Below are 26813 nucleotides of genomic sequence, written 5' to 3' on the forward strand. Positions count from 1 at the left end.
CGAGAAGGATTAGAGCAAAACAGTGTCTCTGGACATGGCAGGACCACTGCACTCATGAACTAACAGCAATTGTAGTTACCTGCATAAAACCTGTACAAGATCAAGCCAGTCATCAGCATTCTAGCAAGGATAAGCTCATAGGCCCCTACCCCTAACTGAGAAGCTATGAGCAGTTGATGGCTTCTAGGGAAGGGGAGTCAGTTTCCTTTAAGGGTGTGGCTCCTAGTAGGTTGACCACACTCTGGTGGATGACCCCATACCCTGAAGTATATGGGCAGCACAATTTGAATTAGGAAAAAGAGAAAGAGAAAGAAAGAAAGAAAGAAAGAAAGAAAGAAAGAAAGAAAGAAAGAAAGAAAGAAAGATAGATAGATACTGGAGTTGGATGAATGATTCAGTGGTTAAGAGCACTGGCTTTTCTTTCAGAGGACCAGAGTTCAATTCTCAGCACCCACAAGGTAGCTCACAACCTCTGTGACTCTGCTTCTAGGAGATCTGATTCCCTCTGCTGGCCTCCATAGTGCATGGACTTAAATGCAGGATGTGTGTGTGGGTGTATGTATATATATGTATGTATACATACATAAAGTTAAAACAAGTCATAAAGTTGGGGAATAGGGAACTTCAAGCTGATTTGAAAACAGTTAAGGGAAGAAGATTGGGGTGAATATGGTCAAAATACTTTGTATGAAATTCTCAAGAAAATGAATAAACACCTTTTTTTTAAGTCCATTTGCTTCACAGTACCCATACTTATCTTCTTTTATAGAAGTAGAAACTTCAGCTAGACACGTAGTCGCAGAGAACATGTCTGCCTTGCAGTTAGATATGGCTAAGTGGCCAAATTCCAGCCAATGGGATAAAAGAAGTGTCACATGGTAGCCTGAGCATCTTTCTTTAAGACGCCCTATCCTACTTTGCTTTATGGTGCTGGGATAAAAACTATGGCCAGAAGCAACTTGGGCAGAAAGGGTTTATTTTACCTTGCAAGTCACAGTCTGTCACCAGGAAAAGTCAGGGCAGAAACTCAAGACAGGAACCTAGTGGCAGGAACTAAGGCTGAATCAGGGAGGATGCTACTCAATGGCTTGTTCCCCTGGCTTTCTCAAGTACCTTTCTTATACCGTCCAGGCTCCCCTGACCAGGATTGGCACTGCCCTCCCACAGTGGGCTGGGCCCTCCTACATTAATAAGAAAATGCCCCACAGGCCAATCTGATGGAGGCAATTCCTTACTTGAGATTTCCTCTTCCCAGACAACTCTGAGTTGTGTCAACTGGACAGCTGAAGCTAACCATAACAGTCTCTTGTCATTCTCTTTTCCTGCCTTTATCCAGCCTGTTGGCCAGACGTGGGCAGATTTTTAAGGACACAATGCCCCAGACTGGCAGAATTGTGAGTGAAAATGAGCCCCTGGGTGTTTCCAAAATGGTTCCCATACTACACCATCTTCCCAGAATTTTACAAGACAAAAAGGTATACTTCCTGGTTTGTTGGTATTATTTTGGCTTCTGTTGTTACTTAAGACTGACTTTTAAACACTAACTTTAACTGTACACATGAATACTAGCTGTATTATTCAAGTTTTTATCTTAGCTGGAAAAATCAAATAGAGATTGTAACTTTTTACTGCAGATCCTGTCCTAATTAGGGTTTTATTGCGGTGAAGAGACCACAGCAACTCCTATAAAGGAAAACACTGAATTGGGCTTGGCTTACAGTTCAGAGGTTTAGTCCATTATCATCATGGAGGGAAACATGGCAGCATGCAGGCAGACACGGTGCTGGAGAAGGAGCTGAGAGTTCTATATCGGGATCCACAGGCAGCAGGAAGAGAGAGTGACACACTTCCTTCTACAAGGCCACACCTACTCCATCAAGGCCAAACATCCTAATAGTGCCACTCCCTTTGGGCTTATGGGAACCGATTTTATTCAAACTATCCCAGAGCCTGAGAATGGGTCAGTAGTCCACTCTCCATCATATCATGGTAGATCCTTAGATGGGGAATAAGATCTAGTCCAAGCCCTAATGTCCATCTAACATGAAGAGACAAGAGAAGAAAGAGAAAACTGATCTCATTCCTGAAAGCTCCACTTCCAATGTTCTGGAAGGATCAGATCAGCCTCTGATGTCTGAATTCCAAACCTGACTCTAGGAACTTTAGCTTCCTCTTTGGAAAATGGGGTCATGCACTTTGTTTCTCCATGAGACCAAATGACAATTGGTATGGAAGAACTTTAGTCATAAGCCCACATGAATGTAAGTTATCAATTGTCCTAGCTTACTTCCTACTGCTGTGATAATCACCATGGCATGACCAAAGGCAACTTTGAAAGGAAAGGGTTTATTTCATATTACAGCCTTCATCCATCATGAATGGAAGTTAGGGCAGGAATCTGGAGGCAGAAGCCATGAGGGAACCCTGCCTACAGCTGTGCCACATGGCTTGTTCCAGTTGCTCTCTTATATACAAGCCAGGACCACCTGCCCCTGAGTGGACCTGCTCACAGTGAGCTGGGCTCTCTCACCTCAACCATCAATCAAGAAAACACCCCACAGCCTTGCCAATCTGATGGAGGCATTTTCCTCAATTGAGGTTTCATCTTCCCAGACGATCCCAGCTTGTGTTAAGCTGACAAAAATCAGAACTCTAACCAACACAGCAATACAAACAAATGTACAAAAAGAATAAGAAAGTTAATCTTTCTCAGGAAATCAGAATAGGGGAGTGGGGTCCTGTGTACATAGCAGAAGTAAGTTTAATAAATGTTGGAATATATTTTCATTTTTCCCTAACAGTCTTAAGGCAGAATGCATAAAAAGAAGCTGAATTATAGCATTTCAAAACCACCCAGAGGCTATGCAACTGAAAGGGGGAAAAAAGAATAAGAGTAACAATTTACAAACTCAACAACAAATAAAACGCATCCTTTAATCAACAGGGCCGACAGATGGCTGCAGAATTGGGAGCTATAGATATATATGGATGCTTTTGTAGTTTATTTATATTTCAATTAGCTTATGTATGGAAAACACTCTCCGTTTCGTTTGGTCTTTCTTCCACTTTAAGACATGGCAAAGTGGAGAAGGGAAAAGACAGAAATGGGACAAAAGGAAAAACAGAAAAATAGCAGAGACTCTCAAACAGTAAGACTTTGTAAGTGATAAGGGGTCTTTTTTTTTTTCTCCACAGACAAGATGATGATGATTGTCCTGTCTCTGACTCAGGGACAGCATCTGATGGCAGCCAGTATTGCCAACACTCTCATTGGAAGCCTTCACCCATCTTGAGAATTTTGTTTTCTTGTTCTCAACATAGGATCAAGTCAGCTCCTCAGAATCTGCCTGCTTGCTTAGGTGACTGTTCTAGGTACCTGTGGATCAGAGGGTTGAAATAGAAAGGACACTGGGCTAGATTCCTTGAGGGAGCTCCAAGACATATCAGACTTAACTTTGCTTTTGCAATGGAAGTGAATCCTGTCAGCTTACTCTCAAAGTTCAGCTGTTGCTCAGTGTTTCAAACTCCTCGTGTCTCGCCTGCAAATCAATTCTGCTTTTCCGGACCATTTCCCACCATCGCTTGTCCTGCATGTGAATATCACGTATTCTAAATATTCCTGTACAAGCAGTTTCAAATGTGTGAAAATGTTCTCAAAGCGCAAAACCACCCTGTGTTGGGCTCTTTCTTATAAAAGCCACAAAAGTTTCTTTCTTTTCTTTTTTTTTTTTAAGATTCATTTATGTATTATTATGTGTCATGACCTGGTTGTGTCATGGTTCTTCTTGCTATAGGTAATTTATTGTATGTGTACATATATATATAGATAGATAGATAGATAGATACACACATACATACATATATATGTAATAATATAAATATATGTGTAAAAGATGTTTAATTTTAAAAAAGAAATAAAAATGCAAAATTTCTCACAAAAAGATGTATTCATTAGTATGTAACAGTGTTCTGCTTGCATGTACACCTGCACACCAGAAGACGGCACCAGATATCATTAGAGACGGTTGGGAGCCACCGTGTGGTTTCTGGGAATTGAACTCAGGACCTTTAGGAAAAGCAGACAGTGCTATTAACCTCTGAGCCATCTCTCCATCCCCACAAAGGTTTCTTTATCTCAACTTTGTTTTTCGTAAACTGTCCTGAACAGAAGAAACTAATTTAGTATTATCTCATTGATAGGGGAGGCCTGTGTACTTGTGTCTCTTTCCTAATCATGTATGGCCGAGTCCTAACAGAGGTATTCTCTGTGTGGGTGGGAGCTTCCGCGCAATGACCTTGGCACAGAGAGAGCAGCAGTGGATCCCTGCACCCTCCGGCTTCTCACAGGCATGGAAACTCCCACTTGCCAATACCAATGATGCTCGCTGATGACAGCAGCGTTCTCTGCCCCTCCTCTGCCTGGGTCCATCACAGACATCAAACCACCAATTATCTATCACATGGTCTTGTTAATTTGGTTTCTAGTTTGCAGAATTTGTACTACTATTCTTCTCAGCAGCACGCCAAGTAGTTATTAGCTCTTGACTGAAGATGATAAATAGTTCTTTTTATCTTCTATCAAGGTGAGCCTGCCTGGCTCACAACTTTATCAATGGTGACCCTATCTATCCTCTTTCTATACCTATCACCTACATCGATCCATTACCTATCTATTTACTTAGTTGCTTATTTTGACTGAGATGCTGCACAGCCTACCATCACACACATGGCGAACACCTGCTTCATCTTCCGAGTGACTGAGATTAGGACCATGCGCCGGGTGCACCACCATGCCTGGCTCTGACTCACAGCTATGTTATTACATGTGCCCTAAGAGCCCCTAAGGAAGAAAACGAACCAATAAACAAAAAATAGAATTATGTGTAAAAAAAAAAAAAAAAAGCCAGCTCATTATCAGCCCATCCCACCCACTCAATTATCCTGAGACTCTTAGCTCCTTGGTGACAATGGGGAAGGAAGTCAACACAACCTTTTTACTCTTTTCCGCATTAAAACCTTGCAAGTTCCAATTAGAGTAAGCTTCAAAGCAGCCTTGGGATTTTTATGATTTTATATAAATCAAATTGCAAGGTTGTATAAACCTGTGGATGAATATAATCGCCCATGGGACAACTGAATTGAATTCAAATCACATGTGGTATGGATGGGCCACCAAGGGCATTGAAATGTAAATCAGGAAGAATCCCGGGGAAGAGGTGGCCATCTGGTCACCCCCATTAGACAAAGTCCTCTGTGTGTTGCTGAGGAAATGAAGGTTTAGCAGACCTTTGCCAGGGGCTTTGGGTTCACTCTCCCCTACCCCTGAGGTAGGGAAGTCTAATTGCCCCTTGTTACAAGCCACCAGGGGTGAGCATCGTAAATCTCCCAAGGTCTAAAGGTCACAGCAGCGCTGTGGGACAAGTGTTCAACTCAGAGCTCTTTCTTCATAGTAAGGACCTCACTCCTCCCTCCCTTTCAGCCTTGAGCCATATTCTAAAGAGGCAACAGGAAGCAGGCTCTTCAAGCTCCTATGGGGCCTCAACTGTTCTGGTAGCACCAGGGGTAGAAAAGCGCTACGGTCTCACCAAACTTGGGATTTGCGTAGTGATTTCCTTAGAAAGACTAGAATAACGGGAAAAGAAATGGCCCGAAACTTCTAAGGGTTTTTTTTTTTTTCCTTCTTTATAGATTTTTTTTAGTACACCAATGTACATCTTTGTGTGCTTTTTGCTAATAGCATTTTCTTCCTATGTTGATTTTTAAGATATTTACATTACATGGTCTGTATTTTTTAATTAATTTACTAAAAATTCATAGAGGAAGCAACGTTACAGGATGAACCAGCCTATGTTGTATTCGTGTCATAGTATACAATTATGAAGGGGCTCGTTGGCTTCGAGGCCTTTAACTGGCTGAGCTCTATTGCTTATATGTATCTTTTCATTTATTTTTACCTAGCATGCCTATAAAATATTCTCTATTATTATTCTTATTTTATAAACTATGACTTTAAAAAGTGACCTAATAATCATAATAAAACTAGCACTTCTTAAGCAATAAAATAACAACAACAACACTTCTTAAGCACATACTTTAAGGCTGGAGTTGTTCAGCGTGCTCTACACACACTACCTTGCTTTTCTCCATTCAGCTGTTTTTAGGAAGTAGAAGGTGATTTCTATGTATTGGGGAAATACAGAGTAGGCAACTGTCCAAGGTCTTCAGCCTGACCTTGTACTCACCCATTCTGCCCAAATCAGAACTCTAGCACTTAGCTGCTGTGCTGCACTGATCCACACCTTTTCACTCTTCCCACTGTGCTTCACCAGCCCTAGGGGTCTTTTATCTCCAACACTTAACCCTTTAAGGATCCCTCCTATGGTTGCCAACAGCAATGGATGACTTGCTGAGCCAGTTTCACTAGAGGCGGTGATGGCAGAAGGCTCTCACCGTTATTTAACAGCATTAATTAATGAAGGTGCCTGGCCACCCCATCTTAGTGGCTGACCCCTTACACTGTGAGCAAAGTTTAAAGGCCTTGAAGCCAATGAGCCCCTTCATAATTACAGCCTCTTAAATGAATAAAATACAGATTGGTTCATCCTATAACATTGCTTCCTCTGTGGAAATTTTCAAGTAAATTAGCTTAAAATCGGGAATATATCATTTGAGGATCTTAAAAATCAACTAGCTCATATATTTTACTTTATGTATCAGTTTATTTGCTTTCTCTGAAAATAGGGTTTTAAAAAAATAAAATAAATATATGCTCATTTATTAATGATGTGAAGAAAACTTAGAAAAGATTACAAATATAACCCCTACCACCCACAGAAAAAAACTCATCTATTTGGTGGTGGTGGTGGTGGTGGTGGTGGTGGTGGTGGTGGGTGTGTGTGTGTGTGGAGGAGGAGGAGGAGGCGGCATGTGTGTGTATTTGCACACACTGTTTTATCTTTAATTGGAACCATACTGTAAAGAGATGCTATCATTCTTTTCCATCAGCATGTCACTCTATCACAAGCACTTTGCTTACTATTAAACATCCATTGCTGTCTTTTACCCTGTGCAGTATGTGCACTGCAAGGATGCCTTGTAGTTTCTATATTCACTCCACTGCTGCACTCACATAGGTACTATAACCCAGTCTGTTAAAAAGCACTGGCTCCTGCCTTGTGCCCACAAAGTGACTATAACTAGGATAAAAAAATCATCTCTGCCTTCACTTGGTATTTCTCCTTTACTTTTGTCAGATCCCTGATATTAAGTATGTACTCTCTAGGAGTGTCTGTTTAGGTATTAACTGGCTGACCTCATCTGCATGTGTATTTACGCACTCTGGGAGTGTCTTTGTAAGTGTTGGGACCTAACCAATCTCTTCTGCCTTTGAGGTGGGAAGGCACAGAGTTGTCATTCTCCTAACACTATAGTCAGAACAAACCCCGGAAGGCCAGGTTTGCCACCCCCATCAGGGTGATCACCAATGACAGCCAGGCTGCACCCTGGAGTAGAAGCAGCCATTTATAAGTGTGACTGCATCACATCACATTGCAGAAGCAGCCGTGACCACATCTTGATCAGGGTGCCCAATTACTCACACCTCTTGCCCTCTGCCCCAGCTGTCCTTAAGTTCATGTCAGAACCCCATAGGCAAGCTCAGAGTCACTGGACCCCTTTACTTGTTCCACTTTCCAGGGTGTTGATTAAATCTCCTTTTTCCGTTTTCCACTGTTACTGATTCCTTCAGTTGGGGGGGGGGGGGTCACATCTGGCTTATTGAAGGTCACCTGAGCCAGGTCTCTGCCTAAAACTCTATACCAATAGATAATGAAAATCCCTTAATTATAAGTTATAAATAAAAAAAACCCTGAGGCTTTTACTTTTAATGGCTCCTAGGGGTAGAATTATACGGCCAACAGGTGTGAACTTATTGAGACTATTATCCCCATACTTTCTGCAAAGAAGACCGGCTGGTACCCTCACCAGCTCTCCTCACAGGTGGTAGTGCCATCCCTTTCTTATCACTGTTCAATATGTGTTTCCTGGCTTGGGTTGAGAGCATCGCTTCTTTTTTTTTTTTTCAATTAATTTATTCAGATTATATCTAAATTGTTATTCCCTCACTTGTATCTTCCCATTCCTCCCTCCTTCTCATCACTTCTTTTTTAATGAGTTGTCACCAGTGTTTTCTCTCCTAGAAGCCCCTGCACCCTACAAAAGGGTGAAGAAGAGCAGAAGTCCTGTGGCACTCACGTGGCTGCCAACATCACTTGGCTCCCTGCACCCAGTCTTGGACTGAGACTCCTGACCCTCAGTCCAGTGCTCTCTTCCTCACTCTCTGCACCTTCAGGAAATCACAAGTGCTTTGTCCAGAAATGTCTCTCTCATCATAGCCTTTCTGGACCATTCCCTCCCCCTCCACAAGAAAGCATTGACCTCAGAACTATAGAGATGGAGCCCCCAAGGCTATGCTTGAAGATAAAGAAGGAAATACAGTTAAAGAAGGCACAAGTAGATGTTATGTGTGAAGCAAACAATCATTGTGTGAAAAAAAAACAGAGACGTGAGGCAATCAAAAGAAATAACAGTTAGCCTGGCTTCTTGGGAGACAAAGGCTTTATGGAGGAGATTTAGTCTCAGGAACTTGATACTGTAAGATGGCATGTGTCATACAGCTGTAAGAGTACAGTGCCCCCAATGGTTCCACCAAACCCATCAGAACACAGTTAAAGCAACCATACAGGACGAAGACTGCTCACAGATGCAGGCAACTGTCCAGCACTTCCTCGGCTCCACTGTGCAACCTGCAATGTCTTACTTTCATCCCATCAATGATAACGCTCCAACTCACAGGTTTCACCGCAAATGCCTTCCTGAAGAGATCTGGTATGAAAGGGAGTGCTTCTGGTGACTTAAGAAACCTGTTCATAAGTAGCAGAAACTGTGATGTGATTTGATCCCTGGTCATAGTATGACAAAATGACAGAGTTTGATTGGATTTGGGGCCTGCTCCACAGCAAGGAATTTGGATCTTCCTGGAAACCCAGTCAACAGCCTGTGGCTAGGGTGGTCATCAGCCCTACTGGGAAAAATGACTGACATCTTGCTAAAGGACATAGTGTGGCTGCCAAGTTGCCTTCTCAGCAACTGTTTATGGCCATAGACTAGTGCTGCCATCAGCTTGGCTCAGAGAACCTTCTGTTTGCCACTGTCAGTAGTAGCTGTAGAAATGCACAGCTGATCCCAGGACATGAAATAAGTGATTGCTGAATGCTCAGACATAAGCAGGACATTTATATCACTCTGTCAAGGCTCCTAGACTATAACAGGATGGAAAGACTGTAAGAAGCCGAGGAAGAGATGGTGTGTCATAGAACACTAATGTCCAAGCATGACACAGCTATTCCAGGCTTAAGGTCCTGGCCACTGTGACTACCAGACCAGCAGCTGCACAAGGGTGTTGGGCCTATCAGCATCCTGTCATGGAAGGAGGAGAGATTCACAGGGTCCCTTCTTCCTTGAGGAGTTATGTGTATTGATGACTGACAGGGGAAGGAGAGACATTTCCTTTAGTGATGCAGCCACTGGTAGGCGCCCTAGCTTCTGTGGACAAACCCTCTTCCATGCTCTCATAAGCAAGTCTCATGATGCTCCCCGGGACAACAAAAACTAAAACAGAACAGAGGTGGCTAGGTAGAAAGGGAAGAGGGTCAGCGAGCAGGGAGGAGGACAAGATAGGGTAATGCAGGAGTGAACATGACTGTTCACGGATAAAAATGTCATAGGGACCAAGAAGAGACTTGATACCCTATGAGCATATACAGGGGGAGGAGGTCCCCCTCAGTCACAGTCATAGGGGAAGGGAGTAAGGGGAAAATGGGAGGGAGGGAGGAATGGGAGGATACAAGGGATGGGATAACAATTGAGATGTAATATGAATAAATTAATAAGGTATATTTTTAAAATGTCATAGGGAAATCTATTGTTGTGGGTAATTAACATATGCTAGTAAAAAATGTTAAATTAACAGAATTCCAAGACTAGAAGAAACGTCTCCAATTTTTACACATAATCGTCATCATAATAAACAAGCATGTATTATTCACTTGCACCTGGCACTGTTTAAACACATTTAACCTTCATAACAACATATGGATAGAGTCTAGGATTAGTCCCATTTTGCCGCTAAAGCAACGGCGAAGCAATTTGTTAAACTAAATGCTTACAGTGTAGCTGGGTTTCCAATCCCAGCAGGAAGGCCAACAGCCCAGAAGCCTAAAAACCTGGGATTTTGTGCTCTAGCACATGGTGGTCTGCATGAGGAAGTGGGGCCTACGGAGGCTCAGGAGTTTGCCAGGGCATAAGGAGCAGGCCCCACTGTTTTATTCTCTGGTGCAATAAAGCACGGAAGTGAAGCCAGCGCCACCTGTCACATGATGGTGGCGAGAGAGCAAAGGAGCCACAGTCCTTAAACTGACAAACTCAACAGAATGCTAGTGAGGTGCTCTTCCCTGCTGAAGGTCTGAGCAGTTTGGAAGAAGTCTTCAGCTACAATTTTATTTCTTCTGCTCTCTCTTTTTCCCCATGAGAGTCTCAGTATGCAGCCCAAACTGCTCTCAAACTTACCATTCCTGTGCCATAGGCTCCTGCGAGCTGAGATTATAAGATGTGCGCCCCCACGCTCTGCTAACTGTTTTTAATAATTAAGGAAACGGTAAATACACTTCTGACTTGACATTCCTAAAACCTGGAAGTGAGAGAGGATTTCCCCCCTCTGATGCAACAAATCGAGGGGAAAGAAAACATGGTAGCCAGACAAAGGCCTGTGAGTCTCTGGTAAGGCCACCATTTCCCCAATCAAAGCCTTATTCTTCCTTGGAGTTTGTTCCTCATTATAAAATTATGACACAATCAATACCTTTCATGGATATAAAATAGTTAAGTATGATAATATCTATACATGTCAATCAAAGCCTATATAGCCCACATGCACACACGTGCATGAAAATATGTCAAGGCTCAATTAAGATTCATTCCCTTTCTTCTCCTTTCTATTCCAAACTCTTAAAGGAAGTTTTCCAAAAGTTAGTTTTAAAATTAGCGCTGTAGCACTAGGAATGTAGCTCAGTTGGCCTAGTGCTTGCTTAACATGGAGGAAGTGCTGAGTTCGATTCCCAGGAAGCCATAAATTAGATGTCGTGACACACACTGGTAATTCCAGCATTTGGGAGGCTGATCCAAGAGGATCAGAAGTTCATGGTCACCATCTGTAGCACCACAGTGACTACAAAGCCAGCCTGGGATACATAAGACCCTGACTTGAAAAAAAAAAAGGTCCTGTGTTGTGATAGATGCATGTCATTGAACATTTGTCAACATTCACAGGATGTAATGTACATTAAGAATGAACCCAAAAGTAAACTATGGGCCTAGCTTCACAAAAGTGGTTTGGTCATGTGTCAAACATCTACTCACACTAACCCAAGAGGTTAATAACATGGAAACCCAGGGGAGGGGTAAGGAGATACAAGTGAGCTTTCATTGTCCATTCACTTTTTTAGCCTAACATTTATCGAAACCTAAAGTTTATTATTTTAATAGATTTTTCTTTATGCATATGAGTGTTTTTCTTGCTTGTCTGTATGTGGGCCATGTATGTGTGTGCCTGCTGTCTGGGGAGAGCAACAGATCCCCAGGTAGGGCCGGTTGTGAGCTACCATGTGGGTGCTGGGAACTGAACCCTGGTCCTCTGCGAGAGCAACAAACGTTCTTAGCCGTTAGGCTATCTATCCAGCCCTTTAAAGTTTAGTAGCCTTTGAAACTTATGCACTAGGCCGTCCTTAAACAGGCCTCATGAGTTAGGCTGAATGGATTCCCCTCTGTTCCCCCCCGAGTAGAGCCAGGACACTGTCTACGTTGTAACACTGGACCATCAGCCACATAGAAGAGCAAGGCAAGACCAAGCAGGCTGGGCCACCTCGCTCCTGGGCGTGTGGGCCAGCTGTGCCCTTAGCAGGTTTCCAAGCCCCCTCCATGCCAGGGATCTGCACCTAAGTGCCTGACAAGCACCATCAGGTCTCACTGGCCCCTAGGTTGTGCCCCATGCTGATCCCCCGCTGGAGTGCACAGCCGTGTCAGTATCAGTTAACGCAAGCCCGGCCACAGCATGCAGTGTGGCTCACCAAGCCTAATGGCGTTAGGAAAAGTGAAACTTAACCTGCTTCCTTGTACAGAATCTGGCTGTAGAGAGTGCGGGGTGCAGTGTGTTGGGGAGCATAGTTCAAAATGATTTCTTGCTTAAAATCAACATCTTCAGTGTCAATCTCCCAAACGTCACAAGCCTAAAATAACCCAAATGTCTGATTTCATGTCTGCTTGAATAAAGATATGCAGGATGATGTACTGTGTAAGAATAACATATGACGACTACAAATCAGGCAAATATTTTAGGAGGAAATGTTTTGGCTCAACACGCTTTGGGCATCTTCGAGATGCAGACTATATGCAAATTTCAGGTGAGGAACTAGATAGCTCAATGGATAAAGCACCTGCCACACAAATCCCCAGAACCCATGTAAAGCTCAGCACAGTAACATCAGTAGTCCCGGAACTCTCACTGTGAGAGACACCAGGCAGAGGCAGAAGACCACCCAGAAACATGGGGGGCAGCTAGTCAGGGCTGAGTTAGACTCTGTCTCAAATACAGTGGAAGGTAAGAACTAACGTCTAAGGTTGACCTCTGACCTCCACACCTGTACCTGTACACACACACACACACACACGCACACTAAAACAGGGGGCAGGAGAGGTCGCTCAGTGGTTAAGAGCACTGGCTTCTCTTCCAGAGGACCCATGTTGAGTTCCCAGACCCACACTGGGGTGCTCACGGTCACCTGTAACTCCAGTTCAAGAGGATCCAGTGATTTCTTCTGGCATCCACAGACAACTGCACTCACATGCCATGTACATGCCTCCACACAGATGCATACCATACACATAGTTTAAAATAAAATAAATCGTTAAGTAAAATGAACACCAACTTGCAGTTTGCCTAGCAAGAACAGCATATTCACTCTAGGCACAATGCACACAAATGCAGTTCACACCGTGGGATAGAGGAGCCCTGGATGAAAGATCCTTCCGTGAGGAAGGTGCTGAGACACGCCTATCTTGCCAAGAGTCGGCCAATGATATTGACGTTCTTTTGCTGGGTTTTGCTTTGTTCTGCTCTGTCAATGCCAGAACATCAGTCACTCACTGAAGACATCAGGTAGGCAGACCACACTGTGAACGGGCATCACTGTCTGAGCCTCAATCCTGCTCCTCTGCCCCGAAGAAAGCAAATCGTTCTGTGAAAGCTTATGTGAGCCTGCATTACTAATGACAGCAGGAGCACACTAAGATTTTACAAAAAAATAATAAATAAATAAAAATAAAAAAGAACACTGCAAACAGCTAACCCCTACTTCGAGGACAGCCTGGTCTACAAAGCAAGTCCAGGACAGCCAAGGCTACACAGAGATACTCTGTCTCGAAAAAACAAAACAAAGCAAAACAAATGACCCAAGCATCATTTGTCAGTGTTTCTGATTTAATTTTTCTGGGTGCAGCTCAGTCAGTCATCTTTAATTTAAAAGACTTCCAGGTGACTCTGATGAAGACACTGAGCTGGAGAACCGTGGCTATGGATAACTGAAAACAATATCTTCCTCTTCAGAAAGCCTAAGAAGAGGCAAAAGCATCTTTAGCATCATCCAAAGACTGAAGTCGGGTTCTTGGGTCTGAGAAAATGGTCCAAAGTAGGGAGTCTCTGGGTCAGAACAAAGAAAGCAGGTGGGACTGCAGCTGAGGATGTTACCTGTGGGATCAGCACCAGCAACAGAGCCAGTGTGAGCTGCCTGGCAGGGCGGGTGCACAGGAGACTGGGCTTGGACAGAGAGGTGAGAGAAGACAGGAAGCCCCAGAGCTGACCTCACCAGGGTTACCTGTCACTGAGCATGCAGCTAGCCATTCCCTATGGGAGATGCACATACAGAGCCGGTGGCTTCTGGGATGAGCAAATAGAAAGAAAGAAGTCTAAAAGGAAAGAAATCAGCCTAATGTTTAACTGGGAATTTTATGTTACTACTAGTTTATTTATCTTAGTCTCTCTCTGTGAATCTCGAAAGACAATGGATATATGTGTCCACACATGTGCATGCATGTACACAGGCACATACACAGACACAGACACACAATTAGCACAATTACACACAAGGCTAGTGTTTCTCATGCTTTATTATCCCACAGTATAAGGGATGATCTAATGTTGGGGGATGGTCTCATGTATTTTGATGCTAATTACTGCTTGCTGTGTGTGACTGACCTTTTGCTTAATAAAAAGCCATCTCACCTGGGCAGGGCAAAGGAGATAGATAGGGCTAAGAGAGAGAGAAATTCTGGGAAGAAAAAAGATCGCCACCAGGAGAAAGGAGAGACCTAAAGTGAAGAGAGGAAGGCCACCATGAGTTAGTTGGAGGAGAAGCACATGGCCAGTGGCGTGGACGGAGAATCCAGATGAAGAACACCAGCAAGTATTTGGGATTATAGATGGGAGGCAGCTTGAAAGACGTTATTAGAAGCAGATGGCATGGGATTGGGGCAAGGATCCCACGCCTGCCACACTATGGGAGGTAGTTTAAAGGATACATATCTGCCCTGCCCCAGGTTAACTAAGGCTATTTTAAAATATAACAAATGTCTGTGTCTTGATTAATCACTAGCCAGGCCTACAGATAATACAGATAATTTTTAAAAACAATAATCTAACCATGATGGTAATGTATAAACCATGGTGGTAATGTATAACACATCACACACTTCAGCTCATCTCTCTCCGTGGACAGATTTTGTGTACAAATATGTACCAAGTATGACGTGTTAGCCATGTTCCTTCCTTTTTCTCTGTAAAGAGAATTGCAAGCTGTAATTTCTAAAGATGAAATAGAAATGGCTATATTTGAGCTTAATACCAGCTCTTGTAACCATTTCTTACAAAATAATTATCGAAGAGTTTAGGAGATAAAAAACCTTTTTGCTTTGTTGCCAGCCACACACAAAAAATTGAACCTAAGACCCTTGGGTCTACAATTAAAAAGTACACACAGTGTAATTACCCTGTGCCTCTTAGGTACTAATTACTTCCTATAGATTCTTCAATGAAATGATGGAATTTTCCTACACTCCCTTACAATAAACTTTTAACTTGCTTGTGCTCCTCAGTCATAACTCACCTAAGCCCAGACTTCTGCTCCAGGAAAGCAACCTGTTCTGTTCTATTCAACAACAAGGCAAATCTTTCCAAGGGAAAGGGGGTTAATCCCTAGTTTTAATAAAGTGGGTTTCTTAAGACAAACCATCATGATATGGACATCTCATCCCTCTCCGCAGACAGATTTCATGTGCGAATGAGTAAGCTCTAAGTAGACACTAAGCTCCTCCCTTTTTGTCTGTGGAAAGAATTTCAAGCTGTAATATAAATTAAAGTGTCATTTGAGCTTTCACGGCCTCAATGTCCAGCTCTGGTTGCAGTGATCGCTGTTGCAATGAACAGAAATTCTCAACTGTTCAGACTCCTAGCACCCAATGCTCCTCACTGAGGCACTGTCCTAAAGCCTTCTGTCTTAAAGTTCCAGTTTGAGATCTCTCGGGTCCCAGGATTCACAATTCAGTCATACACAATGCTATGCTCGCTATAGGGAAATACTGAAGTCGGAAAGCTAGGAGTTAGGATTCAGCATCCTCCTGCCAACGTCTCCCATGGGCTGTGATTTCTATACTCTATCTGGGCCCTAACACCAAAGGAACTTACACAGCCACAGATCAGGAAATGTCTCTTCGCTGGGAGTAAACAGAAGACCACAGTCCCTACTACAGCAATTCATCAACCATCAATGAGTGAGGCCGCAGACCATCTGTAACACAAAATAGTACACAGGGCGCCACACACTGTGGCACCACACGCTCCTCCCTCCTAGCCGGAGCCATCAAATCAGCACCACATGGGTTTTATGGCAATGAGAAAGATAGAATGGGTTCCATCTGGGGCTTTTGAAAGATAATACAAAAGTACAAAGCTAGTCAGAAATCATGCTTGAGGAAATTTCCCTGTGACCCCAGCCTGCAGCCAAACACCAAGTCCAGAACGCACTATGAGCTGATTTTGCAAATGGAGCATTGTGTCTTCCTTAGGGTTTTTATTGCTGTGACGAGACACCACGCCCCAGGCAACTCTTATGAAGGAAAACAATCAACTGAGGCTGGCTTACAGTTTCAGAGGTTTTGTCCGTTATCGTCATGGCAGAAAGCATGATAGTGTCCAGACCAAATTGGAGCTAGGGACGGAGCCAAGAGTTCCACATCTTGATCCACAGGTCTCAGAAGGGGACTGTGTAACACACGGGGCGGAGCGTAGCTGTAGCTGTGGCTTGAGCATAGGAGACCCTTAAAGCCCGCCTCCACAGTGACATACTTCCTCCAACGAAGCCACGCCCACTCCAAGGCCACACCTCCTAATAGTGCCACTCCCTATGGGGCAAGTAGTCAAACCCATGAGTCTATGGGAGCCATTCCTGTTCAAATCGCCACAGTATGGGTTTCGTTCTAGTTTATTTCTCCATAGTGTCTCAATAATCTGGAAGACCAGCTAACACCAAAAGGTGGTGGCGCTGGCCTGGCTTCACGGCAAGCATGGCCTTAATAGCAGGTACGACATCATGTGAGGCTCCTTGTTTGCTACTTAAAAATAGTCAGATGGCCACTTAATTCCTGTCATGCTACCGAGGCAGAGCATCCCAGTCAATTTTGAGTCAGTCAGAAATCAGTGCCGCCAGCAGTGGTTTCTCATCCCGCAGTGTCTAAAGGCTTAGGGGACCAGCTGCTTTCACATTTAAGTCAAGTCATTTCAATAAACACTGTGTGGTTCATGCAGATCTATTGTATGAAAGCAGACACCGAGTCAGCAGAAGGCACAGACAGCAGATCCAAGTCACGCTCCGAGACATGTGGTGACCACTTGTCCCGTTCCTCAAGAGGAAGACAACACTGACAGAAGAGAAGGCCAAGTGAATGAGGCTAAAGAAAGCAGGGGAAAGGCTATTGCTCCTGCAACTTGAAATGGGTCGTTATGGCTTTAACTGCTTGCTGGGGGACTGGTCCTCATGCCACACAGCCTTAAGTCATACTAAGTTCATGTGAACAGGTCAGTTGTATACCACCTGTGACACTATTGCTTCCACCCTCACTGAATCCTTCACATTTGTTAACACCAGTGAAATGCCTCCCCTAGGATGCCCTAAGACCTGACCGTCCCCTTTGGAAAGATTTCTCTCTGCCACTGTAAAAGACCATAAATTTACTCAAACCCATTGCAAGGTGTTTGCCCTGTGCTATGTGTTTGTCTATGAGTTTTGAAGGCAGGAGGAGTAAGCTGCCTGTGGCAGATAGTAGTTCAATGAATGGATTACAAAGTGAAAATAATAGTTACTGTGTTTTTGTCAAAACAGAAAATGCTTGACAACTTAGATACTGCCATAATTACAGGTTACAAAAAAACACTGTAACTACTTTCTTCTTTAAAGAAAGAAGAGAGAGAAGGTGGGGAGAGAGAGAGAGAGAAAGAGAGAGAGAGAGAGAGAGAGAGAGAGAGAGAGAGAGAAGATCATCTCTGTACCTCATAGCACCGTTTTGCACTTCCTCTGCCTAACTCTCCAAACAAAGCTATAGAAGACAAACTTATGCAACTCACTGACAGCACCAATCCGTGAGGGCTGACTGCTGTCACTGAGGACATAATCTAGATTCACAGCCTTGATAATCTGAGGTTGGAACGATGGACTCGAGCCAGGGCATTAGCTTTCTGTATACAGAAATATGTAATTCTATATCTCCAAAATTAACTGCACATGTATGAGAAAAAGCAGACCTGTCTTGGCAGTAATTGGAGGAAGGGGTGGGGGGGTGCCTTCAATTATTTGAGAAAAGCAACCTCACCACAGCCATAGGGTAGAGAAACATGGAGAAGCAGGGAGAAGCAGGGAGAAGCAGGGAGAAGCAGGGGAAGGCTCCACTTACTTCTGTTGGTGTTCCCCAGCAATGAGAAGGGCTCAGTTCTTTGTCAGGGAGAAGGGGTAGGGATTGTGCGCCTCTTTGGATTCCCTTTGGAGGTAAGATTGGTTCCCTCCTCCCCAGGCTTTCATACCACCATCTTCTGGCCACTGACAGGCTGGTCAAGCATGACTTCTGTCCTTCCTTAAACTCACCATGTCAGCTCCTGAGTCTCTCTCGTCTGGGAAGCCTCTCTTCCCAACTGCCCAATTCCCCAGTGCCTCCGCCCTTGGTTGCATCCTTCTTTGTTTCCTTCCAGATCTCACTGTCCCAGTACAGCTTTATCTGCTCACATGGAGTCCCTGCAGTGCTGGGCCACTATCGAAGCCTTTTTAAAAGTGACTGTCTTCTCCCCTGGCCTGTGAGCATCTTCAAGATAAAACCAGGTCTCTTCAACTCACTCACGTTTCCCCAGGGCTGGCACTGGGTGGTGTACAGAGGAAGTCAACAAGTACCAGCTGAATCGCTGACTCCAAAGAAGCATCAGGGCTGTAGAAGTGTCAGTGGGGGAGGGGAGGAGGGAAGACAGTACTCTGTGCGTTCAGTGGCTTCGTCTTTCCATTTACTGATAGTTCAGACTCACGAGGCTGTGGGGCCCCAGAGTTCCCAAATTCTAAAACAAGCCCTTCTCTCTGCAACTGATGCAGTTGCTTACAATAAACAGAGATGAGATGCCAGGGCCTGGGTCTCCGGAGACAAAGGTGTGATTCCTTGTTCTAAGTGAAGACAGCAGAGCATCTGTAAGCACTGAAGCAGCCAGATAACGGTTGATGGAAAGCAGAGGGAAAACCGAGGGTGCAGGCCCAGGGTTACTCCTAGAGTGTTTATCTCCTCCTCGTCTCTAGGGGCCAGGCAGGAAAATGAAGTAGAGACTGCAACATGACATGCAACCTGAGCAGCCTTCGAATGATGCCCGAAAGGAGCATTTCTACGCATCTTTTAATATACATTCCTAAATATCAGCAACCCTACACAAAACAGCCAAGCCTAAAGGAAACCACAAACAAACCAACAAATAGCCAACTGTGTTCGCCTGCTGCAAAATCTTACCAACAAGGGGCCAGGACACTGTGCTAAGTGTGTGCTTCCTTTGCGAGATGCCAGTCCTCAGCCTGAAATCAGTGCTCTGGCTAATAGACAGAGTGTCTCAGGCAGCTGGAGGCTGCATTTGCTGGAAAAGACACAGCTCTCTCCTATCTTGATGGCCAAGTTTTAAAGCTCTTTGAAATAGCGCTGTAGTCACGGAGGTATAAGGAGCTCCAGCACAGACAGACAAAATAGACAATCAAGGTTCTACCTGGGAGTTGAGGTTTGGTTTGCTTTTTGTTTTCTCCAGGCAACTCAGAGGCCTCTGACTGAGCCTCTCACCAAGTTGCACAAAAGACTTGGAGTCACTCAAAAGGCAGGGTCAGGTTGCAAGCTGTGTGCCATGGAAGCCACAAGCCCTGTTGAGACCACCCAGCTCTCTCCAAGGAGGGAGCTGACATCAGATTCAGACAAGATAAGAGAGTGCCCTCCTGCGTGACCTGGCCCAGAGAGACAGCCTTTCTAGGAAGTTACTTGATCCCGTTGTGAGGACTGGCTGTGTGCTCTGATATGGTGACAACAGTCTAACTCTGTCACACTAGTCATCCTGGTCTTTGTAAGAGTAAACTTCAGAAGATACAGTGAAGATTTTTTTTCAGAGAGGCAGTAAAATAAAGCTTTGCGCCCACCCCACAACGAGATTTCTTACTCCATATCTGCATTTAGAAGACAAAGCAATCAATGTTAAAACGATATCCAAACACAGGGCTGGGTGTGCAGCTCAGAAACAAGGTTGGCCTTTGATCCCAGTGTGGAAAAAGAGAGGGGAAACTCGGTGGTCCTGACTTTTTTTTTTTTTAAATAACAGAGGAAAGAGAGCTTAGAGCATTCAGGTGCTTAGTCTGCGGCTGGCTGGCAACAGCTGAAACTGGAAACGCAGTGAGGCCAAGGACCCTGACCAAGCCTCCTATGCTTGTCCTTTTGAAATACTTAGAAACTAGCACACCCTGCTGTAAACACCAAGCACCATAAAATGCAGGCATGAGGTTAGAGGCTGTTCTGGCTTTCAAATGTCGTCACCTGAGGATGGCAGCGTGAAGAGCCACTTCCTGTTCAGTCACTGAGGGTTGGCCTGAGACAATTCCGTTTCTAGGAATAGACTCCTGCACTCTTCCAAGAAATCCAACTTCATTCAGCCCAGACCCAGCATCAGAGCACCCCAAGGTAGTGAATAACACCCCCAGAAATAAAAATTCCAAGACTAGCCTTGCTTAGCTCTGAGGGGACAGTCAGGCTGTGAGGGCCAACACCTGACAACGTGGTACCCCAAGACCTGTGCACAAATCCTTCTCTGGTGACAACAGAGAGGCAGATTGGAAAGCCCTGCTTTGGCAGCCAGGAATGCATGCTTATGCTGCACCCAAGTCTTGCTCAGCATCAACTTTAGCTCAGGCGTATTACTTAGACATGAAGTTTGATATTAACCAAGTGCATGACAAAAACTGAACTGCCAAGAACAGCATTGATTACTCGAGTACAGTGCCACCTACACCAGACTGACCTGTGACGATTCCTGGCCCTACATTGGGTCTAATAACCTTTGGTGATAAGGACTGAAAATCTGACTTCTTTTTACGGAGTCCCAAAGGACTCTCTCTCCCTCTCTCCCTCCTCCCTCCTTCCGTCCCTCCCTCCCTCCCTCCGTCCCTCTTCCTAAGACAGTCTCTCTATGCTGCCCAAGCTAGCCTTGACCTGCCATAGCCTTCTGAGTGCAGAGATCAGACATAGGCCCCATCTCGCTTAGACTCTTATCTATAGTACATTTTGAAAATCCAGAATGAAGAAAAAGAACAGATGCAGCTGGAATTACCCAGAAGGCTTTTTATCAAGCAGACAGGGAGGTGCTAGCATAAAACTTCTCAAGCTTTGCGGGGAGACTCAGGCACGTCAGGACTTCGCAGAGCAGAGCTTAAAGATCAGCTGGGTCCCTCCTTGGATCTGCAAAGCAGCCCTGAAGAGGTTACTCTCTCCAGCAACATCCCTACGGGTCCACACTAGCTTGCCCTTGAAATGCTCGCTCTAAGCTTCGTAATTTACATCAGTCATCAACACTGAATGCCATAATAAGCAAAGCTGAGCCCAGAAACTAAAATTAAATGCCTTGAGAATGATTTCTGTGACCCAGATGAAGACTCCCAGAAATTATTTACTTACTACAGCACTGAAGTCCCTGGACCACAGCTCGGTCAGGAGCTGAAAGCCTAAACACGGACACGCACTTCAAAACAATGTTTTCTTTGCCTCCCCCACACTGCCTTTCATCACCACAAAACAAGACTCACACTTTAAAACAGCTTAGCCAAATGTAATGAGGCTGCGCAAGGTTCCCAGGGACCACCCGTGTTCTAGATCTTTAGACCCTGGGGATATTATCCATCCTGCTAACGTTGCTAACATCTTTTCTCTTTGCCATCTCCTTTAGCTGAAAAGAAAATAACACTCTAACTTGAGGGAAATTTTTACAGAAATGTAAAGCGGTTCTTTCCTTGATGAGTGCCCCTAGGGGTGGACTCAGAAGAATTATGAGGAGGCGGGGAGGCCAAATCCATCCCCAGCATTTGGTTTGGTAACACGCAAGCGCCCGCCTTCTGAGTTAACAGAATTAAAGTTCTGCAAGCTGCCAGGCAGCCTTAGCTCACTGCTGCTCACAGTTGCCCACCTCTGGGGCACTCTGCTGACTGAACATTCACAGTCCAGAGCGAACAAGCGCGGGAAGCAGGTACTTACAGCTGTGGACACCCTGGAAGTGGAGGGCTTCAAGAGTTGTCAGAGGAAGAGGGTGGGAAAAAACAAAACATCCCAGCAAACGAGGAGAGCTGAAAATCCAGTCTTTCAAGTCAGCTGAGGTCAGGCTTTCTTTGTACTAGAAGTCCATCAGCCCACACAACACAAATAAGTGGAGAACTGGAGTTTACACACACACACACACACACACACACACACACACACACACACACACACACACACACACACACAGAGTCTGCTGGTCTCCTCCAAAGCTGCTGCTGTGGCTCTGAGAACTTACTTTCCCCAGTGCCAAGTTTCTGGACTCCCCAGAGAAGGGCGTGTTAAGGAAGGCGTGGTAAAGATGCCTGCAACTGTTTGCAGGCAGGGAGCCCGACCTCCCTGGCTCCCGGGAGCCTCGCTCCGGTCCCTTCTGCTGGTTGGTCAGCGGGGACAAAACTGAGCTTTTGTTAATAGGTCGGGTGCTTCTCTTCTCAGCTTCCTCCCTCACTATTACCGCTGGCTGAGCTGAAACAGTCTCTCCTGACAGCAGCGCGCGCGCACACACACACACACACACACACACACACACACACAGAGAGAGAGAGAGAGAGAGAAATAGAGGCAGGAATTCACTCTGACACCGTGCACGAAGGCTCGTGCTGCAGGAACGTACACACTCATACAGACTCTTCAAACACACCTTTCCTTGCACCTTTTTTTCCTGGATGCAGTTTCGGCTCTCAAAAAGGTCTCTATTCAAATTCAGAGGCCATGCTCCGCTTTGTGAAGGGGTGGGGGAGGGAACTGGCCTTTTGAGCTTTTGTCATAGTGTTTAAAGGAAGAAATGTAAGAATGGACCTAAATTCTAGTGGTCCAACTTTGAAAAACCACTTAGCTCTTCCTTTATGAAGTTTTCCATGTGCCTGCCAATTCAGGTAAGCGTCAAGAGGTACCGTCCCAACAGCGATTCGTTCAGCGAATCTCAGGATCCAGCGGGTAAAGGGCTTAACAACTCTGTAAGAAGCCGCCTCCCACTAGAAGGGAAAGCAGCCCGCTCTCTGACTGAACTTCTCAAGGAGCCATAAGTGAGAAGTTGGAGCATGTGGAGCAAGTGAGAAGGGAAGCCGCATGTGGAGACTTTAGCCCAAAACAAAAGGCGCTGCAAACCCAAAGGACACAGGAACGCAAGGGGTGGCTTGAGGATGCAGGCGGGGTGAGGTGGGGTGAGGTGGGGTGAGGTGGGGTGAGGCGGGGTGAGGTGGGGTGAGGTGGGGGGGGCGGTGGGGTGGGGGCGGTGGGGGGGAAGAGCAGAGAGGGTAGGGGAAGGAACGAACCCAGAGCACGTGGTATACATGTACGACCATGTAATCGTGAACCACGTTGTTTATTTTGATAAAAAAAATGTGCAAAATTAAAAATAGATGACTCCAATTCCACACGGATGTGCAGACAACATCGCCAAGCCATGTCTCTTCCCAATTTGGGGAGCAGGGGTGGAGAAGAAGAGGGGAGATTACATAATCAGAGGAGTAAAGGAGCGATAGGCAGGATGATAAAGAAGACAGTATAAAAATGCAAAAGAAAAGAGAGAAACAACCCCTCTGTTGTTGTATTTTAAGGTTTATTTATTATTATGTATACAGTGCTCTGCCTTCATGTACACCACAGGCCTGAAGAGGGCATCAAATCACATTGTAGATGGTTGTGAGCCACCATGTGGTTGCTGGGAATTGAACTCCGGAACTCTGGAAGAATAGGCAGTGCTCTTAACTGCTGAACCATCTCTCCAGCTCTCACCTTTTTTTTTTTTAACCATGCTTTGTGGGAACTTCCTTAATAAAGGTGCAGAGCACACTTGGGATCACTGGGCTTTAGAATCTTCCAGAAGCCTTGGCTTCCATTGCAGTGCTGTGAGAGTGAATCGGTAAAATTTGAGTTGGCAAACTCTTTACAAGGCAAATAAACACTGTAAATAAATACAGAGACAGTACAGCACACATGCGTCAAATGAAGAACCAGAAAGCAAGCCACCACGATGACAGAAAGCAGGGCAAAGCAATTTTGCTTTCAAATGGAACTGAAAATTTTCCAGGTTGTAAATAACACACCAGGAAAAAAAATGAAGACCATTTTTAGATGCTATTGGTGCGATGCAGAACCCACATGACAAGGAAGTGCTGTCCTGTGTGTGTTTGTGTGTATATGCTTCTTCTAACACGGAGGCTGAACAGGACTTGTGGATTGGCCTAGAAGCACAGATAAACACTTCATAAAACCTCAGTGGAAAAACTCCCTTCAGTATCCTAAGGTTAAAACTGACCATAAATAGGCAACATACATCAAGGTACCTGCAGTAAAGGCAAGCCTTGCAAAGCCAATTACACAGGTCAGGCTTGTTGTAGTCTAGAACAAACAGTGGCGATGGTCAAAACATCCTGAAAGCTAAAGTATTATTTATGTAAATAACTCTCATGCATTATCCACAAAAGAATAGGGGTCTGTAGAAATAATAATATCAGCCATCTTAACGAGTTGGCATTCTTTGAACAAGTTAAAATGCAAAACCTAGATGTTTACTAAGACACCTAAGAAAACAGCATGGAGTCCCTCTGAAAGATGGGCTGCTAACTTACTGTCAGAACAGATGCATTTTATTTCCAGCCTTGGCTAGAATGACACTTCCAGGAGAGTGCCATGTCAGTGGTGAGGGACAGAAGCACGGCGTTACTCGGCCACCCTCAGCACTGTGAGAAGTTCTCCTAGACTTTTAAGGTCAGGCCTAGACAGGACTCCTTGTTTCAATACTAGAAAGAATTTTAGGACTAGACAGCTTATAAGGAAGTAGCTGAAGATTCTGCTGAAGAAATTCTAATATAGGACAAGCAGGTATTATATTTCGCTTTCTATTGGAACTTGGGGAGGAAAATGTTTATTTCATCTTACAGCCTACAGTCCATTGTGAAGGAAAATCATGGCAGGAACCTGGAGACAGGAACTGCAGCAGAAGCCAGGGAGGATGCTTCCTTATCCTTGGGTTCATGTTTGGCTGCCTTTCTTATACCCCCACGCACCACTTGCCCAGGTGAGTTACTGTTAAGAAAATTGAGCATACAGGTGGCACCCAAAGTGGAGTGATGAACAGCCAAAACTATCCCAAGTCTCCAAAGGCCCTGCCTCTTGTTTTTGGCTCACATTTATACCTCCTCTTAGAATTTGTTCAAGGATGTTTTTCAGCTGGTTAACAAGCAATCTCTCCCACACAGTGGTTCGACTTCTAAGGGGATAAACATCACCTGCTCTCTCACAAGTCTTTTTCTTTTCCCCCACTTATGATCTAAACAAAAACTATGTTTTTCTCTCCTTCAAGTTACCACCAACAGTGAGGGAGGGTCCTCCTCACCAATTATTAATCAAGAAAATGCCACATAGACTTGCCTACAGGACAATCTGGTGGAGGCATTTTTTTCAATTGAGGTTCCCTTTTCCCAGGTAAATCTAGCTCATGTCAAAAGGACAATGCACCAAACAGTACAACTGACCTGTTTTCAACTTGACATCCAAGCTCATTACTATTCAGTCATAAATTTCCCTTTCTTTTTTCTAAGATCTTACAATAATACTAATATTTTAAAATATTTCAATTTTTAAAAGTCTTTACAGTTTCAACATTTTAAAAGTCTAATTCTCTTTTTAAGAAAAGTCAGTGGTCTCTTTAAAAGTCCCAAGTCAATGGCTCCTTTTAAATAAAAACAAGTTAAACACTTTTTTTTCTCTAAGAGGGAATTGATTGAAATGCTGGAATGAGATAATTGCAAGATGAATTTATAGTATATAAATGCAGGTTTATGGAAGCAGCTCTCAGCTGCCATGCAGGGGGAGGGAGGGGGAGGGAGGGGGAGGGAGGGAGAGAGAGACAGAGACAGAGAGACAGAGAAAGAGAGACAGACAGACAGACAGACAGACAGAGAAAGAGAGACAGACAGAGAGAGAGAGAGAGAGATGCAGAAAAAGAGAGAGGAAATTGAGAGAAGAGAGGAGGGGAACCAAAATTTCTGGATTATATAGTGAAGGGGAAGAGAAACACACACACCCTCCCACCCCAGGGCTGGAAAGTTCAGGTTAGAGGGCAGGAATATGCCAGCTATGCCCTGCATCAGGAGAGGACCAAGGCATGCTGAGAGAACCTGGGAGGCCAGGTCCTCTTTGGTATGGTCTGAAATCCAACAAGAATAAACAGGGCACAGTGATAAATCAAATCAAATCCAAACTCTAACAGTGTGAATAGCTCAGTGTCCAACTTCTTGGACTCACTTAGGGTCTTCAGGGCTCCAAAGAGCTTAGGCAGCTTCTCTTCTTGGGCTCTACCACCCACAGTACATAGTAAGGTTTTAGGGCTCAGGGAGGCTCCACTCCAAACCTGCCACTATCCTTGATGGTCATCCCACACTTCCAAATATGCTGCAATCTACACTGCAACCGAGGTTGTACCTTCATCAGTGGCTTCTCCTGGGCTTTCTTTGGAGACTGTGACCCTGTCACAGCATCACACATCTCAGCCAATCTCCATGAAGTTTTCAATCATCCAGCTTTCATGCCATCCAAACTAGCATTATGTGGGAGACTCTTACATATCATCAAATTTAGCCTCCAGCTTGAGATGCAGCCTTCACCCCTTCTAGACCACGGTTCTGTGTGTTGACCGCAAGGAAACTTTTCCCAGATCCTGTGTTAAATGTTTGGCGGCCAACATATAGCACTATTGGCAGGTATTGGAGCCTTTCAGGGAGGGTGCCAACTGGAGGGCATTAGGTCTGTAGGAGAATGTTCTTGAAGGGAATATTGAGTCCATATCTGCC

At 44.6% G+C, this 26813-nt stretch overlaps 1 protein-coding gene and 1 long non-coding RNA gene across 8 annotated transcripts in view; one reads left to right on the plus strand and one right to left on the minus strand.

Moving 5' to 3' along the window:
- Positions 1–22399, minus strand: part of FREM1 (FRAS1 related extracellular matrix 1) — a 144800-nt gene extending 122401 nt beyond the window's left edge. For 4 of the 7 annotated variants that reach the window (XM_084777575.1, XM_084777574.1, XM_084777579.1 and 1 more), the window contains exon 1: positions 21958–22249. The gene's annotated coding sequence lies outside the window, so the exon portion shown is untranslated. The other 3 variants (XM_084777577.1, XM_084777578.1, XM_084777576.1) reach the window with 3 other exon arrangements.
- Positions 21848–26813, plus strand: part of LOC311595287 — a 5288-nt gene continuing 322 nt past the window's right edge. The window contains exons 1-2 of the long non-coding RNA XR_014778393.1: positions 21848–21949; positions 24903–25039. This is a non-coding gene — a long non-coding RNA (uncharacterized lncRNA). The remainder of the gene's footprint in view (positions 21950–24902; positions 25040–26813) is intronic.

This window comes from Acomys minous (genome assembly GCF_964271855.1).
Source record: "Acomys minous genome assembly, chromosome: 1".
NCBI classification, from domain to species: Eukaryota; Metazoa; Chordata; class Mammalia; order Rodentia; family Muridae; genus Acomys; species Acomys minous.